The following is a 20,485-nucleotide window of genomic DNA, read 5'->3' as shown; positions in this document are numbered from 1 at the left end:
ACGACGGAGACGACGACGACGCTGGGCCATCAGGGGTTCAGGAGGAGGAAGATGAGGATGCCGAAAAATCAACAGTAACTACCCAAAGCCTAAACGAGCGTGAGTTACGAGATGTGCGAAAAGATTTTGGTCGCTGTATAGGTGAGCAGCTTGTCACCTGGCTGCTCCGATGCTGGGACTCTGGAGCCAATTGTGTGGAATTAGACGGCAGGGAAGCCAAGCGACTGGGATCCCTTGCTAGAGACGCAGGCATTGACAAAGCAATTGCAGATGGAGCACAATCTCACAGCCTCTGGAGGTGTCTCCTCTCAGCTGTGAGGGAAAGGTATCCCTTCAAGGAAGAACTTTTATGTCTACCAGGCAAGTGGACCACTATGGAGAAGGGAATCCAGTATCTGAGGGAATTAGCCGTACGGGAAGTGATTTATGAGGATCCAGACCTCAGACAAACATCCAAAGATCCAGATGAAGTCAGGTGTACGCGACCCATGTGGCGGAAGTTTGTACGGAGTGCACCATCATCATATGCCAGCTCATTGGCAATAATGGCCTGGAAAGAGGATGAGGAACCCACAGTGGATGAAGCGGCTAAACAATTCCGGCAGTACGAAGAAAGTCTCTCTTCTTCCTTACAGGCCTGCGTCTCAGCTGTGGAGAAACTTTCTGAAAAGGTTCACCAACTTGAAGAGAATCTATCATCCTCCCCACCTGAACCAACCAGTGTCCACCGACCAAAAGAGAACACTTGGGAGAAACTTTCTGAAAAGTTTCACCAACTTGAAGAGAGATTATTCTTCTCCGCACCTGTACAAAGCAGTGTCTCAGCTATCAGGGGTAGGCGTTCATCCACACAAGGAAGACGATATGGTGGGTACTCACCCCGTGCCACCCTGTGGTTTTACTTACAAGACCATGGAAAGGACATGAGAAAATGGGATGGAAAATCTACTGCGACCCTAGAGGCACGGGTACGTGAGTTGCAAAAGAAAACAATCAAGAAAAAGGGATTCTCTGAAAAGTTTGCTGCTCCAACTTCCAGCAGACAGCCCTTCAAACACAGAAATGAAGAAGATTCTGACCAGGATTAGGGGGGCCCTGCCTCCAGCCAGGGGGAGGAAAGGGACAATCGAGTTTATTGGACTGTGTGGATTTGATGGCCTGGCACGTCAGACGCACAGAAGTATAAGGCTTTAGTAGACACCGGTGCACAATGTACTATAATGCCATCGAGATATAAAGGACCAGAGCCCATCTATATTTGTGGAGTGACAAGGGGATCTCAGCAGTTGACTGTATTGGAGGCTGAAGTGAGTCTGACTGGGAATGAGTGGGAAAAGCACCGCATTGTGACTGGCCCGGATGCTCCATGTATCCTTGGCATAGACTATCTTAGAAGAGGATACTGCAAGGACCCAAAAGGGTTCCGGTGGGCTTTTGGTATAGCTGCCTTAGAGACAGAAGGCATTAAACAATTATCTACCTTGCCTGGTCTCTCAGAGGACCCCTCTGTTGTGGGGTTGCTGAGGGTCGAAGAACAGCAAGTGCCAATCGCTACCACAACTGTGCACCGGCGGCAATATCGCACTAACCGAGACTCCCTGATTCCCATCCATAAGCTAATTCATCAATTGGAGAGCCAAGGAGTGATCAGCAAGACTCATTCACCTTTCAATAGTCCCATATGGCCAGTGCGAAAGTCTAGTGGCACGTGGAGACTAACAGTGGACTATCGTGGCCTGAACGAAGTGATGCCACCACTGAGTGCTGCAGTTCCGGACATGCTGGAACTTCAGTATGAACTTGAATCGAAGGCAGCCAAGTGGTACGCCACAATTGATATCGCTAATGCATTTTTCTCCATCCCTCTAGCAGCAGAGTGCAGGCCACAATTTGCCTTCACTTGGAGGGGAGGCCAATATACTTGGAATCGGCTGCCCCAGGGGTGGAAACACAGCCCTACCATTTGCCATGGGCTGATCCAGTCTGCACTAGAGCAGGGGGAAGCTCCTGAACACCTGCAGTACATCGATGACATTATTGTGTGGGGTGACACAGCAGAGGAAGTTTTTGAGAAAGGGAAGAAAATAGTCCAAATCCTTCTGAAAGCCAGTTTTGCCATAAAACAAAATAAAGTCAAAGGACCTGCACGAGAGATCCAGTTTTTAGGAATAAAATGGCAAGATGGACGTCGTCAAATCCCAATGGACGTGATCAACAAAATATCAGCTATGTCTCCACCAACTAACAAAAAAGAAACACAGACTTTCCTAGGTGTTGTGGGGTTTTGGAGAATGCACATCCCAAATTACAGTCTGATTGTAAACCCGCTCTACCAAGTAACCTGTAAGAAGAATGAGTTTGAATGGGGCCCTGAACAACGACAAGCCTTTGAACAAATCAAGCAGGAAATAGTCCATGCAGTAGCCCTTGGGCCAGTTCGAACAGGACCAGATGTAAAGAATGTGCTCTACACTGCAGCTGGGGAGAACGGCCCCACCTGGAGCCTCTGGCAGAAAGAACCTGGGGAAACTCGAGGTCGGCCCCTGGGGTTTTGGAGTCGGGGATACAGAGGATCTGAGGCCCGCTATACTCCAACTGAAAAGGAGATATTGGCAGCATATGAAGGAGTTCGATCTGCTTCGGAGGTGGTCAGTACTGAAGCGCAGCTCCTCCTAGCACCCCGATTGCCGGTACTAGGCTGGATGTTCAAGGGAAGGGTCTCTTCTACGCATCATGCAACTGATGCTACGTGGAGCAAGTGGGTTGCACTGATCACTCAGCGGGCTCGAATAGGAAACCCCAGTCGCCCAGGAATATTGGAAGTGATTATGGACTGGCCAGAAGGCAAATACTTTGGGATATCATCCGAGGAGGAGGTGGGTCGTGCTGAAGAAGCCCCACTGTACAACCAGTTACCAGAGAATGAAAAGAAATATGCCCTGTTCACTGATGGGTCCTGTCGTATTGTGGGGAAGCATCGGAGATGGAAGGCTGCTGTATGGAGTCCTACACGACAAGTTGCAGAAGCTGCTGAGGGAGAAGGTGAATCGAGTCAGTTTGCAGAAGTGAAAGCCATTCAGCTGGCTTTAGACATTGCTGAACGAGAAAAATGGCCAGTTCTCTATCTCTACACCGATTCATGGATGGTAGCAAATGCCCTGTGGGGATGGTTACAGCAATGGAAGCAAAACAACTGGCAGCGTAGGGGCAAACCCATCTGGGCTGCTGCATTGTGGCAAGACATTGCTGCTCGGGTAGAGAACCTGGCTGTGAAAGTACGTCACGTAGATGCTCATGTGCCCAAGAATCGGGCTACTGAAGAACATCAGAACAACCAGCAGGTGGGTCAGGCTGCTAAGATTGAAGTAGCTCAGGTGGATCTGGATTGGCAGCATAAAGGTGAATTATTTATAGCCCGATGGGCCCATGACACCTCAGGCCATCAAGGTAGAGATGCAACATACAGATGGGCTCGTGATCGAGGGGTGGACCTGACCATGGACGCTATAGCACAGGTTATTCATGACTGTGAAACATGTGCTGCAATCAAGCAAGCCAAACGGTCAAAGCCTCTTTGGTATGGAGGACGATGGCTGAAATATAAATATAGAATCATAGAATCATAGAATATCCTGAGTTGGAAGGGACCCTTAAGGATCATCAAGTCCAACTCTTGACACCGCACAGGTCTACCCAAAAGTTCAGACCATGTGCCTAAGTTCACAGTCCAATCTCTTCTTAAATTCAGACAAGCTCGGTGCAGTGACCACTTCCCTGGGGAGCCTGTTCCAGTGTGCAACCACCCTCTCTGTGAAGAACCCCCTCCTGACGTCCAGCCTAAATTTCCCCTGCCTCAGCTTAACCCCGTTCCCGCGGGTCCTGTCACTAGTGTTAATGGAGAAAAGGTCTCCTGCCTCTCGACACCCCCCTACGAGGAAGTTGTAGACTGTGATGAGGTCTCCCCTCAGCCTCCTCTTCTCCAGGCTGAACAGGCCCAGTGACCTCAGCCGTTCTTCGTACGTCTTCCCCTCCAGGCCTTTCACCATCTTCGTAGCCCTCCTCTGGACACTTTCCAACAGTTTCATGTCCTTTTTATACTATGGTGCCCAGAACTGCACACAGTACTCGAGGTGAGGCCGCACCACCGCAGAGTAGAGCGGGACAATCACCTCCCTTGACCTACTAGCGATGCCGTGCTTGATGCACCCCAGGACACGATTGGCCCTCCTGGCTGCCAGGGCACATTGCTGGCTCATGTTCAACTTGCTGTCTACCACGACCCCCAGATCCCTCTCTTCTAGGCTGCTCTCCAGTGTCTCATCGCCCAGTCTGTACATGCAGCCAGGGTTTCCCCGTCCCAGGTGCAGGACCCGGCACTTGCCCTTATTGAACTTCATGCGGTTGGTGATCGCCCAGCTCTCCAACCTGTCCAGATCCCTCTGTAAGGCCTTTACGCCCTCATTTGAGTCCACAACTCCTCCAAGTTTGTTGTCATCAGCAAACTTGCTCAAAATACCCTCTATTCCTACATCCAGATCGTTTATAAAAATATTGAAAAGTACCGGCCCTAAAATGGAGCCTTGAGGGACCCCACTGGTGACCGCCCGCCAGCCTGACGCAGCCCCATTTACCATAACCCTTTGGGCCCTGCCCGTTAGCCAATTGCTCACCCATTGTATGATGTTTTTATTTAGCTGTATGGTGGACATTTTGTCCAGTAGGATCCTATGGGAAACCGTGTCAAAAGCCTTGCTGAAGTCCAAAAAAATCACATCAGCTGGTTTCCCTTGGTCCACCATACGGGTGATCTTATCATAAAAGGAAATCAGGTTAGTTAGGCAGGACCTACCCTTCACAAACCCATGCTGGCTGGGACCAATGACTGCTTTGTCCCCCAGGTGCGCCTCAATAAGTCCGAGAACCAACTTCTCCATGATTTTACCAGCCACTGACGTGAGACTGACAGGCCTGTAATTGCTAGGGTCTTCTTTCTGACCCTTCTTGAAAATTGGCACAACATTTGCCAGCTTCCAGTCTACTGGGACCTCTCCAAATTCCCAGGATCGTTGAAAAATAATTGAAAGAGGTTCCGCGATGACATCCGCCAGCTCTTTCAGCACCCGGGGATGAATCCCATCCGGACCCATGGACTTGTAGGGATCCAGGTGGAGTAGCAAATCCCGCACACGTTCAGGGTCAGTTGGGAGTTTGTCATCCCCACCGTCCCGGCCCTCCAGCTCAGGGCACCCTGGGTCCCGAAGCCCATCATCGGCATTGAAGACAGAGGCAAAGAAGGCGTTAAGCGTCTCTGCTTTGCCTACGTCATCGTCTGTGAGGAGACCTTCCCTATCAAGGAGTGGCCCTATGTATTCTTTAGTTCTCCTTTTTCCATTTACCTATCTAAAAAAACCCTTTTTATTTTCTCTCACAGACACTAGCTGTGCTTTGGCCACTCGAACTTTCTCCCTACAAACACGAACAGCATCCCTGTATTCTTTCCATGACGCCTGGCCCTCCTTCCAGTAGCGAAACACTCTCTGTTTCCGCCTAATCTCCATTAGAACGTTCCTGGTCAGCCACGCCGGCCTCCTGCCCCGCCTGCCTGACTTGCGATATTTTGGAATTGCCTGATCTTGTGCTTCTAGGAGGCATCTCTTAAAGAGTGACCAGCACTGGTGGACATCGAGGCCTTCAAGAGCAGTTTCCCAGGGGACCTTGCTGACTAGTTCCCTGAGCAGCCTGAAGTCCGCTTTCCCCATATCTAGGGATGAGGTTTTGGTGGCACTTTTCCTTCTGTCACCATAAATTTTGAACTCAACCACTTCATGGTCGCTATGACCGAGGCGGCCACCAATCACCACATCTCCCACCAGACCCTCTCTGTTTTCTAGCAACAGGTCTAGGAGGGCACCTTTCCTAGTTGGCTCCGTTAGCACCTGCACCAAGAAGTTATCATCTAGGTGCTTCATGAACCTCCTGGACTTGCTCGTGTCAGCCATGTGGCACTCCCAGTTAACGTCCGGCAAGTTGAAGTCCCCCATAAGGACAAGGGGAGAGGCCTGGCAGATTGATTACATCACACTCCCTCAAACTCGCAATGGCAAGCGCCACGTACTCACAATGGTGGAAGCAACCACCGGATGGCTGGAAACATATCCTGTGCCTCATGCCACCGCCCAGAACACTATCCTGGGTCTTGCAAAGCAAGTCCTATGGCGACATGGTACCCCAGAAAGAATAGAGTCAGACAATGGAACTCATTTCCGAAACAACCTTATAGACACTTGGGCCAAAGAACATGGTATTGAGTGGGTGTATCACATCCCCTATCATGCACCAGCCTCCGGGAAAGTTGAACGATACAATGGACTGTTAAAGACTACATTGAAAGCAATGGGCGCTGGGACATTCAAAAATTGGGATATGCATTTGGCAAAGGCCACCTGGTTAGTCAATACTAGGGGATCTACCAACCGAGCTGGACCTGCCCAATCAAACCTGTTACGTACTGTAGATGGGGATAAAGTTCCTGTAGTGCATGTAAGAAATATGCTGGGTAAAACAGTCTGGGCTACTCCCGCCTCAGGAAAAGGCAAACCTATTCGTGGAATTGTTTTCGCTCAGGGACCTGGATACACTTGGTGGGTGATGCAAAAGAACGGAGAGGTCCGGTGTGTACCTCAAGGAGATTTAATACTGGGTGAGAATAGCCCATGAACTGAATTGTACCATGTTAATTGCTATATAATACTGTATGTTATCACTACTATGACTACTGTAGGTGACTAATTAGAATGTCTGGAAAAGAGTGTAACCTGAGCATGACATAAATGGTATGGAATAAGGGGTGGATAGATGTCCTGGTTTCAGTTAGAACAGAATTAATTTTCTTCCTAGTAGCTGGTGGAATGCTGTGTTTTGGCTTAGGATGAGAAGAGTGCTGATAACACCCCGATGTTTTAATTGTTGCAGAGCAGTGCTTATACCAAGCCAAGGACATCTCAGCCTTTCGCTCTGTCCTGCCAACAGGCAGGCTGGGGGTGCAGTAAGAGCTGGGAGGAGACAGACCCAGGACAGGTGACCCAAACTAGCCAAAGGGGTATTCCATACCATCTGACGTCATGCTAAACAATATATAGGGGTGGCTAGCCGGGGGGAGGGGGCCGGACTGCTCGGGGTTAGGCTGGGCATAGGTCAGCGGGTGGTGAGCAATTGCATTGTGCATCACTTGTTTGTACATATTATTATTACTTTCCTATTATCACCATTGTATTATTATTGTTATTATTATTTTGTTATTATTATTTTCCTGTCTTATTAAACTGTCTTTATCTCAACTCACGGGCTTCACTTTCCATTTCTCTCCCCCATCCCAGAGAGGGAGGGGGGAGGGTGAGCGAACGGCTGCATGGTGTTTAGCTGCCGGCCAGGTTAAACCACGACAGACAACGAAGCTGGTGAGGGGTCTGAAGAACAAGTCTTATGAGGAGCAGCTGAAGGACCTGGGTTTGTTCAGCCTGGAGAAGAGGAGGCTCAGGGGTGACCTTATTGCTCTCTACAGATACCTTAAAGGAGGCTGTAGAGAGGTGGGGGTTGGTCTATTCTCCCACGTGCCTGGTGGACAGGGGTGAGAATGGGCTAAAGTTGCACCAGGAGAGGTTTAGGTTGGATATTAGGAAGAATTTCTTAACCAAGAGGGTTGTTAGGCATTGGAACAGGCTGCCCAGGGAAGTGGTGGAGTCAGCATCCCCGGAGGTCTTTAAAAGATTTTTAGATGTTGAACTTAGTGATATGGTTTGGTGGAGGACTTGTTAGTGTTAGGTCAGAGGTTGGACTCGATGATCTTGAGGTCTCTTCCAACCTAAACAATTCTGTGATTCTGTAAAAGGTACTCAGAAAACTACACAGATGAAGCTGTTTTGAGAAAATATCTAGAACTACATACAATACATCATTTAAACTGAGCAAGTAGAGAGTGGTAGACACTTGAATCCAGTTAAGAAAAACAAAGATTAAAATTGATAAATCAATAAAATGAGAACTAGAAAGGAAGAAACTAGAAACAGTTGCAAAGAGAGGGAACATGCAAAGAGAGGAAACTCAGGGAACATAAAACTTGAGAGGCGAATGGGAAGACAAAAGATAATGAGAAATGTTGAGTACATTTTCTCTTCTGCCTAAAACAAAGAATATTCTTGTTAACTGACAGGTCTTGAAGTGGTCCTACTAGTGATCTGCAGCAAAATGTCACCATTTTGCTCTATGGTAATTACATAGAAATAAAAACATCATATATATATTTTTTCTCTTTAAAACCAATTGACTTATGTCAAATCTTGACATGAATTTCCTCTTGGCTTAATGGTGATCTGTAGTTCTGCACTATAAAGAAAGTGGTAATAAATTAAAAATATATATATATTAAAAATATCTAAAAAATAATCTGGTAATTTCTGAACTATATTTGACTATATATATATATACTTATATACATATAAATTAAATATATATATGAGTATGTATAAGTATGTATAAGTATGTATAAGTATGTATAAGTATATATATATATATATACTTTCCAAGCTTTGTTACAAGCCAGAAAATGTGTAATAAAGACTGATTCTAGTAGTTATTTAGCGAGCAGTCTACAAAGGAAGTTTCTTAATAAACTCATGTTAATATGACATTTGAATCTTCAAGGTATATGTATGAATATATTTCAGAACCTTTGAAATATTCACTGTGCTGAAATTTATGCAACCTAGACATATATTGAAAAAAAAAAAAAAAAATACAAACAAAACAAAAAAAAAAACAAAAACAAAAACAAAACAAAACAAAACAAAAACATAACAGCAATCTTGGACACAACAATGCATTATCAAAAAACAAACAAAACAGACATTAACAAATGAAAGCAAGCAAGAAAATGAACAAAACCAACCAACCAAAAAACTCAAAATTCAAATTTTGTCTATTGCAATCATCACTTCCAAAGATATTTTGTCAAACAAAATTACTTTGCTGTACATGATCAGGAGTATCCTGGGCTACACCCAGAATGCATTATGAAATAATTCACAATTCACAATTCAATTTCATTCTACACTGGAAAACTTTTGAACTCCCTCCTACATCTCACCAAATATCTCATTTGTTCTCATAGAGATAAAAATTAAGAAAGAGAGAAAGAGAGAAAGAGAGAAAGAAGGAAGGAAGGAAGGAGGGAAGGAAGGAAGGAAGGAAGGAAGGAAGGAAGGAAGGAAGGAAGGAAGGAAGGAAGGAAGGAAGGAAAAAAAGGAAAAGAAAGAAAGAAAGAAAGAAAGAAAAAGAAAGAAAGAAAGAAAGAAAGAAAGAAAGAAAGAAAGAAAGAAAGAAAGAAAGAAAGAAAGAAAGAAAGAAAGAAAGAAAGAAAGAAAGAAAGAAAGAAAGAAAGAAAGAAAGAAAGAAAGAAAGAAAGAAAGAAAGAAAGAAAGAAAAAGGAAGAAAAGAAGACATCTTGATTTTACAGTCTCAGGAAGAAAAGGGAGAAATGATTTGGCTGATTAATATCTAGAATGGAACTAAAGTCATTGCATCTGTGACCCAGGTCAGGATTATTCTTAATAATCACAATTAATTTCTAGAGAGCAGCTTGTCTACAGCAAAAACAGCTGTTCCTTTGACTAACTATCTACGTTTTGGCAAGCAAGTGTAAACAGAACAGAATAATTTTTTCATTACATTTCATTTGAGTTACAGCATGAAAACTAAGAGCTAAAGTCAGTCCTAATCAGCATCTTTTGTATTATTTTTCTCTATAGACAGATCTTTTGCTGTAATTTATGTCTTCCTCTTTTCTCATTGAAGACCTTTCAATCTGTGAATAATATCATGGGCCAAATAATCCTCTCAAAGCCATGGGAGCTTTATCGTTATTTTCGATATGAACACTTTCAAAGTATTAAAGGCAAATGGAAATTATGTGGCAGGTGGCTTTTTTTCCTTTCTTTCCTAATATATATATATATATATGTATATATATATATATATATGTATATATATATAAATAAATAAATAGATGTCTGCAGATTACATATCTTTATCTGAGCTGATCACTATGAGCTCCCTTCATAGTCCATAGAGAGTAATAGGAATTTTCAGGTACAATGCACTTTATCAGCACTGAATATATAGATTTTTATATGGATTGTGTCATCCTATTTCTATCCACTAACTGTACAGGGACCTAGCATGACTAGTTCAGATATAGTTAGCAAGTTAAGAGAGATGAATCCCATCCTGACTGTTAAGAACTTTCATTATTAGAAAATTATGTCAAATTGAACATCATTGAATATGAAATGAACATGGAAATGGTCTGAGTTCCATTCTACTTTTTGTCTGATGCAAAATGAAGCTAGCACTGTTACATTTTATTAACTTTTACTAAATTTGCTAGATCCAGTTGTGTCATATACTTGTTTCCAGGATGTGGGGAGAAATAAATTTAGAAAGATATAATCTGATGTCAACATCTTAAGCAAATCAACATTTGTCAACAAATCTTAATTTTGTTTATAAATTAAAAGAAAAAATCAGAACCAACATAAATAACTTTTTAAAAGTATAATTCATCATAACTATTTCAATGACTACTGAGGAAATACAGTGTTTATCATTTAGAAGGCCTAGTTAGGAAAAATAAATTCCATGACAATTTAATGAGATAAAATTGCAATATCCAATATTACTGAGCTACAATATAACTCTCCATGGTGAAGAATGGAGCATTTTACGCCTGAATAATATATATATATATTATTCAGGCGTAAAATGCCTGAATAATATATATATATTGAATATATATATATTCAATATATAAATATATATTGAATATATATAACATATATATATATAATATAATATATATATATATATATATTGGCAATTGCTGAAAATCCATAGTGAAAATCCATAGCTTTCTCTGCTCTGCTATCCAATGTCACCAAGGCTGGATCCCTCTTTGTGACAGACTAAATAGCAGCAGAATTAAATGAACAGTCAACAACCAAGACACAGACAATCTTCTCACAACCAAGCTTTATTAGATATATTTACAATTTATGAAGATATCAATATATAAAGAAACTTGTTTTGGGTTAAACCTGACTGGCTGCCAGTGCCTGCCATGCTGCTCTCTCACTCTTCCTTCTCAGCAGAATAAGGGGAGAAAATACAATGAAAAAACTTGTGAGACAAAATAAGAACAGGGAGATTACTCACCAATTATCATGATGTGCAAATCAGACTAATCTTGGGAAAAAAAAATAATTTAATTTATCATCAATTAAAAATTGAGTAGGATAGTGAGAACAAAAAATGAAACTAAAAGCACCTCCTCCCATCCTCCTTCCTAGACACAACTTCATTCATCACTCCTCTACTACCTTCCCCTAAGTGGCTCAGTGGGATAGGGAATGGGGATTGTGGTCATTTCATAACTGCCAGCCAAGATAATTCATTTGGCCCCTGGCAGGGTTTCTGCTGTCTGTTCTTCCTTCCTGTGCTAGAATGTAGGCTCTTTTCCATGGGATGTAGTCCTTCACAAACTGATCCAATGTAGGTCTTTCCCATAGGATGTAGTTCTTCAAGCACAGAAGATGTAGAGCTCTAGCATGGATCTCCCATGGGCTGCAATTCCTGACAGAAGCCTGCTCCTTCAGAGGCTCTCTAAGGGCTGCAGCTTCCTTCACAACATATCCACATAACCACAGTGTGGATATCTTCTTTGACACATTCCTATATGGGCTACAGGGGGACAGCTTGCTTCACTATGGTCATCTCCACAGGCTGCAGGGGAATTGCTGTTCCAGTGCCTGGAAGACCCCCATCCACCTTTCTTCACTGACTTTGGAATCTGCAGGGTTGTTTCTGTCACATTTTTCTCACCCCTCTCACATCTTATGTTGCACACCATTTTTTCCCTTTCTTAAATATACTGTCACAGAGGTACCACCAGCATTGCTGATTGGCTTACCTTTGGTCAGTGGTATGCTCCTTTTGGAGATAGATGGAACTAGCTCTGTCTCACAAGGTGACAGGTGTATTCTCAGAGAAACCACCATTGCAGACTCACTGCACTCCTCATTCCTTCCTGTGAAAACTTTGCCAGATAAACTCAACATAACAAGATATCCAGTCAAATGACCAAACACTCTGGGTTTGCTTGGATACAGTGTACAGAATCACTCCGTGTAATTCCAGCATCTTTAAGTACAAAGTACGTATTATTCATATGTCCATACTTTTTGTCCATTCTTTGTTCTTGACAAATTTTACCAGTTTTCCAACTCTTTCTTTGAGATTCCCATGTCTATACTTTTTTTTTTTTTTTTTTTTTTTTTTGAGCTGCAGCTCATAGGTAAGATTGCAGTATTATATCTAGAGGCACTTTTCTCAGGTTTCTTGACATTCTTCCATTTTAGATACAGAATTTCAAATTAAAATAAATAAATAAATAAATAATAATAATAATAATAATGAAAAAGCATTTTTTCTGTTTATTTTGTCAGAAAGGCTCAGTCATGGATTATGTTAATGGTTCTTTATCAGCTACAAGCAAATTGACCTATAGTATCCCTGAGATATTTTCTCATGTGTACAATTAGTTTATAAGGCATACAAAAATTCTAACTCTTTCTTTCCTTTTCTTCATACCAACAAATTCTATAAAATCTTAGGTTCATTTTTGCTTTACTTACTATGTTTAACTCTCAGGAACCTATTATCATGAAGTGACTAATAACCATCCTTCTCCCTTAAAATAAATTCATCTGGCTGGTCTCTGTAGATCATAGTTTAAAATAAAAAGATAAGTGGAAATCTACATACATTCCATTAAAAATACTGCATAACTCTTCTCCGTAGTCAGTTTCTAACATTTCTCACAGTAAATAAGATGCTTCTCTTTTGCTTATTAAATTCTTATTAAAGCTCTCACATACATATGTTGCTGACATTGATCACATTACCATGATGTCTAATACTGACAGATCAGAAGATATTTTTGCAGCAATCATAGAAGCATGTGTACGATTGCTAACTATCTTTGTCCTCAGTTTATTTATGAGGAACGTGCACAATTTCCAGTGCTGAAGTCATCAAGAATCATGTTCTGCTCTTAGTCTTTTGATGTGTAAATGTGTTTTTCTTTTTGCTGAGGTGATTTCCATACCTTTATATTCCCATTACTACAAAGAACTATCAGTTCAGCTCCCTTTAAAGACAAAAACTAGTCTGATTTATTTTACTTCCATGTGTATTACTGTGAGTAGTAATTTGTAGTCTTCTGAATATAGATAGCCCTGTTGTCATTGCTGGTAACAGTCCACAGGCCCTTTAATAAGCTACAACACAGACCTCAGGTCACGTACTGGCTAGCTTTACCTGGATTTGTCTTGGATCTATTGTAGATTTATCTTAGCTGAGTTGCAACAAGAACTATTTAACAAGCAGATGACTAATTCCTAGATTGTGTAAGGACAACAAACAAGTGTCTAGCATGTACTATGTACCATGAGTTTTAAAATTAGAAGTAATGTGGAGTTTCAGATCAGTGAAGAGAAATCAAGGTATAAAATACATTGGAAAGGATGATTTCAAGCAAACCTTGGAGAAAGTAGAAAGAAACTATCAACATCAGCATCATATACATTCCAAAGAAGATGAGGAAGAAACACTCATCATTATCATCACTTGCCTCCAAGTGAAGACCTCAAAATGCTAATAAATTTCATAACATCTCCTGACAGGGGGATTGGACTAGATCATCTTTCACAGTCCCTTTCAATCCCTAACATTTTGTGATTCAGTGATAATATGTCTAACCCTTATCTACAACTATCAACCTCAGCACCCAAATAACCCTGAATATGATAGATACTGGATTTTTTTTTTCTTATTGACTAAAAATAAAATAGACTAAATAGACTGATTGATTCCTTGCCCCCACTATTGCTCCACTTGGGGGGTGGCATTAGGTGAAGGAGTTAAGTTGAGCCTGGGAATCGTGTAGTTTTAATATCTGTCTGTTTATTTCTCACTACCTAAATCTACTTTAATTGGCAATAGAATATATTAATTTTCCTCAAGTTGAGTCAGTTTTGCTCCTGACAGTAAAAGGTAAACAATCTCTCCCTCCTTATCTCATCCTGTTTTGTCCCTGTGTTCTGCTGAGAAGAGGAAGTGAATGAGTAGAGTCTGGTCCTCATCCAAATGTGACTTAACACAACTTCTTCTCAAGGGAAACAGGACAAGGGATACACAAAAATATAAGAAAATGGAAAACAGACCAATTCTGTAGCTGGCTGAACAACAGATAACCAAATGGTGAGCATGTAGCTTTATAGAATCATAAAATCATTAAGGTTGGAAAAGACCTCCAAGATCATCTGGTCCAACCCACTACCGTCAACCCACTACCAACCCCATTAACACCAATCCTTTACCTTCACGACAAATGGCTGAGTACCCATTCGGAATGAAACAGCCAGTGCAGTATTCAACAAGATGAAAGAGTGGCAGACTTCTGGATATGTAATAAGAGGCCTTAACCACCCTACCATATGTTTCCACAACATAAAAGACGGCAGTTAGATATTATTGGCACTGCTTATTGTTCCCATAGTAGATTTCGTAATGGTCATGACTGTAATATAGTTAATTTGTAGCTTTTTGTTTATTTTGTTTGTTTTGTTTGTTTGTTTTTGTGTTGTTTTTGTAGTGTTATGGGATAAACTTAAGCACCTGAACAGTTTTTCTGTTTTAGCAGATCCCATTATCCTAAAGTCACCAAGTGACTTTGGCTAGGGTTCTTTCCTTTTTACATCTCTAAAGGATTGGGTGTGGATGTTAACTTTCTTCACAGAAGCTCCTGTGTCACTGTTCTTTGCATTTATGTCTAAAGCACTGTTGATAACACACCAGTGTGTTGGCTATTGCTGCATAGTGCTTGCACAGCATCAAGGCTTTCTCTGCCTGTTCTGCTAAAAGCTCATAGCTTCAGAGAAGGTAAGAGTTTGCACTGGGGCCAATGCATCCAACGTAGCAAAGCCCAAACTGACCAAAGGTATATTCCATGCCATATAAAGTCATACTTAACAATGAAAGCTCAGGGAAAGGGGGAGGAATAGGGAGCTGTACATGGCTATGGCACTGGAAGTACCAAGTACACGTTACTTAAGTTAACACCTCATTTTCCAGGAAGTAACTGGACATCTGCCTGCCAATGGAAAGTAGTGAGTAATTCCTCTTTTTGCTTTGCTTTCATTGTTAAACTGACGTTATCTTAATTCTCAAGTCTTCTTGCCGTCTTTACATTTTCTTCCTATTCCAGGAGGGGAGTGAGCAATGGCCAAGGTCAGTGCTTGGCTGCTGGTGAGGACAATATACAGTCCAGCATATAGGTCCATATGAAACAAACCCAACATGTCTCAGAAATTCTATTTTTCGTTTTGTTTTGTTGGTGGTGGTGGTAGTGGTGGTGGTGTTTTGTTTTGTTTTTGTTTGATTATTTGTTTTTCTACAACAGAAATGTATAAAGTAAATCTCTCCTTACTGCTTCCTTGTGCCTGAGATAAGGTCTCCAATCAGTAGAACAATTCATCTGGAATGCAAGTCAATATCTGTGTAACTCAGAGGTCCTTTAAGAAAGGCCAGATGAATTATCTTGTCTGGCAAGATGTGGCCATAATTCTTGTTTTCAAAAAGTATTATATACTTTCCAACACAAAGCGTACTATTGTAATGCATTGTTTACTATCACTTTTTTTTTTTTAATGTATTCATCTTCACGAATGTGAGATAAATCAGATTTCCAGCTTACATCAGAAAAATAACACTCAAATGATACTGAAATTTAAATGCAAAGAAACAGAAATTCAAATGTTATTTTTCCACAACATTTAACAGTGTAAGAGGGTTATTCAGTCCTCAAGGCTACAGCCTTCAAAATGTTATCTTTAGTTCTTAATTAATTATTCTTTTCTTCAAACTTGTGAACATTTATGATCACAATCTATGTGATTTGCAGATTTCTTCTGGGAGTCTTTCCAGGACACCTGTTTTTTCCCCTTGTCTGCACAGAGAATACAGGAATTAGTTTACCAGTACTGTATTCTTTGGTACATAAAAGGTGGGTGTAAGTCATTAGCTTGACTTGAACAGATTGAACCCTATACTAAATATGTGGTATAGGGTTCTGGGTTCTTGTAATTAATAAAGCTATCCTGGAACATCATTGACAAAAAAAAAAAAAAAAAGTGTTAATAATTTTTTGTTTAGGGAATTATGTTGTAAACATATTTAAATGATTAATATCCAAATATGTCTGTGTGCATTTTATAATAAAGCTGACATGTATAGACTACTTCAAAGACTATGGAGGTGAAATGAGGGGGAAAAAAAGGAAATTTATTTTGTATATGACAATCTGTAATGACTAATCTGAGCAAAAAACTTCAAAAGTAGGCAATGCTGACATTTTAGGTGTATGGCTTCTGAGGTCTTGAGCCAGTTAGTCAGAGGAATCAAACATCCACAGGTCCTAATGATGTAATTAGGAAGTGAATTTGTATCAAAATGCTCAGCCTAAAAGCTCAGGCCTCTTGAGGTCTTCGAGTTGAACAGACAAACTGTTATCATGTAGATTTACTATCATGTAGAACTGTCTCTGTTTTGCAGAATGGAGGAAAAGAAACATTCTAATCTTCATTAAAATGGGATTGGGATTACTTTCTATAGTAAAGATGTATTTTCTTTGGAGGACAGGAAAAAAAAAAAAAAAAAAAAAAAAAAAAGAAAAAGAACATTTGGCTTATATGAAACAGTAACATTAATTATACATGCTAACAATAATGATCACTGTTGTAGGCAGATGCCAAGGCATCCTAATTTTGAAGGAAGGATGATATCAACTGGGAGTCAAGCAAGTCCAGTGGAAAGGGAAAACAGGTGCTAGGGACAACACAGTGTGTTAAACAGAATACACAGAACACACACTCACACACACGTTTACAAAACAAGACAAGCAAACAAACAAAAACACTATCACCTCCACCAAAAGAGAGAGAGAGAGAGAGAGAGAGAGAGAGAGAGAGAGAGGGAGAGAGGGAGAGAAAGAAAGAAAGAAAGAAAGAAAGAAAGAAAGAAAGAAAGAAAGAGAGAGAGAGAGAGAAAAGTCGAGTTAATCTCAGGTGAAAAAAATTGTTCTAATTTTGTGAAATTATAGAACATTGTACGTGTTTTATATATCATGTCTGGTATGCTATATGTTATATTTATTTATTTATCTATTTGTTTGTTTCTTTTTTTCTTTTAATCATTGAGAAAATTTGCTATTTGCTCCCCCTAAACATTCTGGAAGCCCTTATGATGAACAAATAAGGAAAGACCTAATTAGATGAGAACTTCCATCCAAATTTGAATGGTTTATGAAATTAATACCTCATTCACAATTCATCACTTTCCCAATGGAGCCTACATGCTTCTACAGTTCTCTAGTGTAAAGCAGGTTAGATCAGATACATTATTTTAATTTGTACTAATATAACTAGCAGACCTCATTTATTCAAATATCACAATTTACTGGGAGAACGGTGGCTTCCAGTTTAAGTGGGATTCAACAATGTAAGTAAGTCAAACTGAATCAAATGACCATCCCTTGCCAAACCTAACAAGTCAACGTGAGATGGTGACGTTGGTACAGATAAAGATATTATTTCATGGCATAACTGACATACAACATGAAAACAATTAGTTTGTATTGAAGACTCAAAGCAAACTAAAACAGGCCTTCTCTCTATCACCATTCATGAATGCTCACCTCCAAAGAAGACTTGTCAAGTAGTCATGGGTAATACTACTCAGCCTGACTTCTTTCTGGAGATTATGACAAAACTATTTCAGAAAGAAACATAATGAATGACAAGAAGACTGAGACATGATTTATAGGCATTGAAAAGGATGTTTTAAACATCTTTCATTTGGGGAGCTAAAGACAACATGAGACCTGTCTGTATCTTTAGATAGGAAATGGTAGCAATAAAAAAGCTGTTACATTAAAAGCATATTATCTTAAGATAAATAATAGATTGTTTTCTGCCTGGCTCCTGTAGCTAATAAAAAGAAATAGGATTTTCCTCTGCTGAGGTCCCAAGTTAAATCCATATAGGATTAAAGTTCTTTTCCAGCTTTTTCACCTGCTATCTGAATTCAAGATGCTCAAATGTCAGCCTTTTATAGCTTGTAAAATGTTGTGTGAGAAACTCTGAGAAACTGAAATTTTGTTGTGTACCTAGAAAGGTGTAGTATCATCACTGTAATAAAAATCATGCTGATCACACAGACTACAACAAAGCTGCTCACCATTATCAATCACTGTTACACAAACAAGTAAGTTTATCTGACATATATCTATATAATGTCTGTGTGCTTGTTTGTTTGTTTTAAACAACCTTAGAAACATGAGGAGCTATGTGTTTTGGGAGAGCTTTCCAAAAGCCTGTCACTGATTTTTAGCTCCAGATTGCAACTGAAAACAAAGAGATTAGTGTCTGACTTCATCTGGGACACTGAAAATGTCCTCTAACTTGCTTCATATACTTTGTGTTTCATTCCTAATCCAAAGAAAAATGTAAAACTCATCCTCAGGTAATCACTTTCTTTTATACCAAAATACAGGTGGGACAATGTTGTAAAACATTCATATAAATATTAATTCATGTTCTTAAGTAAGTACATTTGAGTTATTTTCATACCCTCTTTGTGCTTGCTTTCTGTCAATATTGCTGTGAATGAGTCTTACTGGCGATAAAATTCATGAAAGATACCTTCAGCTTGAATGCTTATTTGCCAAAAGCAAAATTTGAATTGCATAACCCATAAGTGGTGTGGATTTCAAATATGCAAGTTAAAATTGTACTTCAAAAATGTAACTCAGTATGTGACTGAACATCCTCACAAAATGAAATGCAGTTCTTTAGTGTGGAACAAGACAAAGCTGACTCATTGTCTATAAATAAAAGTTAAGTGGAGGTCAAGGAAAGAGAGTACACTGAAAGTTATAGAGCAGATATTAGAATATATTTAAATTCAGATCACATTTATGGTTTACATTATCAAATTAAGTGATTGCTTCTATAACATTCACAGGCAGTTTAGGTATCAAATCAGTTTGCAAATTTGAAAAATTCTACTGAACATCTATCTTCATCTTTATGTACTCAAGATGGGATTAATCTCAGAATAATTTCTAATCAGTGGAGGGCTGTGTCTCATAAAAGAGACATTTTCCCTGTCTCTTTAAGGCATCTGCATTAGATATGGTGGGTTGCCTTCCTGCTGCATTGACAATATGTTATGACTGGCCTAGACTAGACATGCCAAGGCAAAAATTATACTTTACAAATCATGTTTTAGCAGAAACTCAAAATTGTGTGAAATCTATAATATACAGTAATCAAATGAAAATGTAATATAAGAGCAATAAATGGATTTTTCCCCTCATTTTTTCCTTTATTTTTTGTTGGTTTCCTAAGTCAGAAATGAAAAATTCTGACTGTACAATTTAAGTAAATAATGAACAAATAAATGGGAACATTTTCATCCATCCTCTTGCAAATTATATGTGATCCAAGAGATACTGCATGGAAAATTTAAGAACTTACAAATAGTGAATATTAGAAAAGTTTCACAATTTGTGGTAAAACAAGAAAAGTCAGACTTTTGTCTGCTGGGTATCATCAAATCTATTCAGAATTTGTTTTAGAATCATAAGATTAAATATCCTGAAAACCACAAAACCTCATGGTTCTACTAGTTACAGGATGAAAATAAAAATGCAGCTTTTCATAGTGAAAATTCTTGATGTTATCTTGAGCTAAAAACAAACAGTAATTTAAGTGAAAGAAATATTGACTCATGCTTTCCTATTTGTAAGTAGATTAACATATCATAAACATTTCAATATTTATATATATCCTCACTCTATGTCTTTTTTTTTCCATCAAGACCATTATACAAAATCTTCACTTTCCTGTATTTACCTGCAGATTTTCACTTTTTTTTTTTTCCTTCTTTTAAATCCCTTCCATTGTTTTTGTTGTTGTTGCTGTTTTGTTTTGCTGTTATTGTTGTTTCTGAAACTGTAAGATTATGAAAAGATTTAGGACAGGGACAAGACAGTACTTATCAGTGATAATAAAAGCCTGCCTGCCTTAAGAAAATAAACATCAAGATGATCCTTTACGTTATATGGGGGCAACTTGCATTGTTCCTTATAAAGAATCACAGAAGCAAATCATATTAAAATTTAATCCTTCTGTGTAGTCACCATCTGGGTCCTATAAACATTGGCAAAGGTCCCTAAAAAAATCTCACAGCCTAAAATGTTCATGGTGAAAACAAGGTTGTATTGAAGTCAATGTTAAAGTTTTAACTGATTTCT

Source organism: Aythya fuligula, chromosome 1 (genome assembly GCF_009819795.1).
Source record: "Aythya fuligula isolate bAytFul2 chromosome 1, bAytFul2.pri, whole genome shotgun sequence".
NCBI classification, from domain to species: Eukaryota; Metazoa; Chordata; class Aves; order Anseriformes; family Anatidae; genus Aythya; species Aythya fuligula.
Note: the sequence above shows the minus strand (reverse complement) of the source record.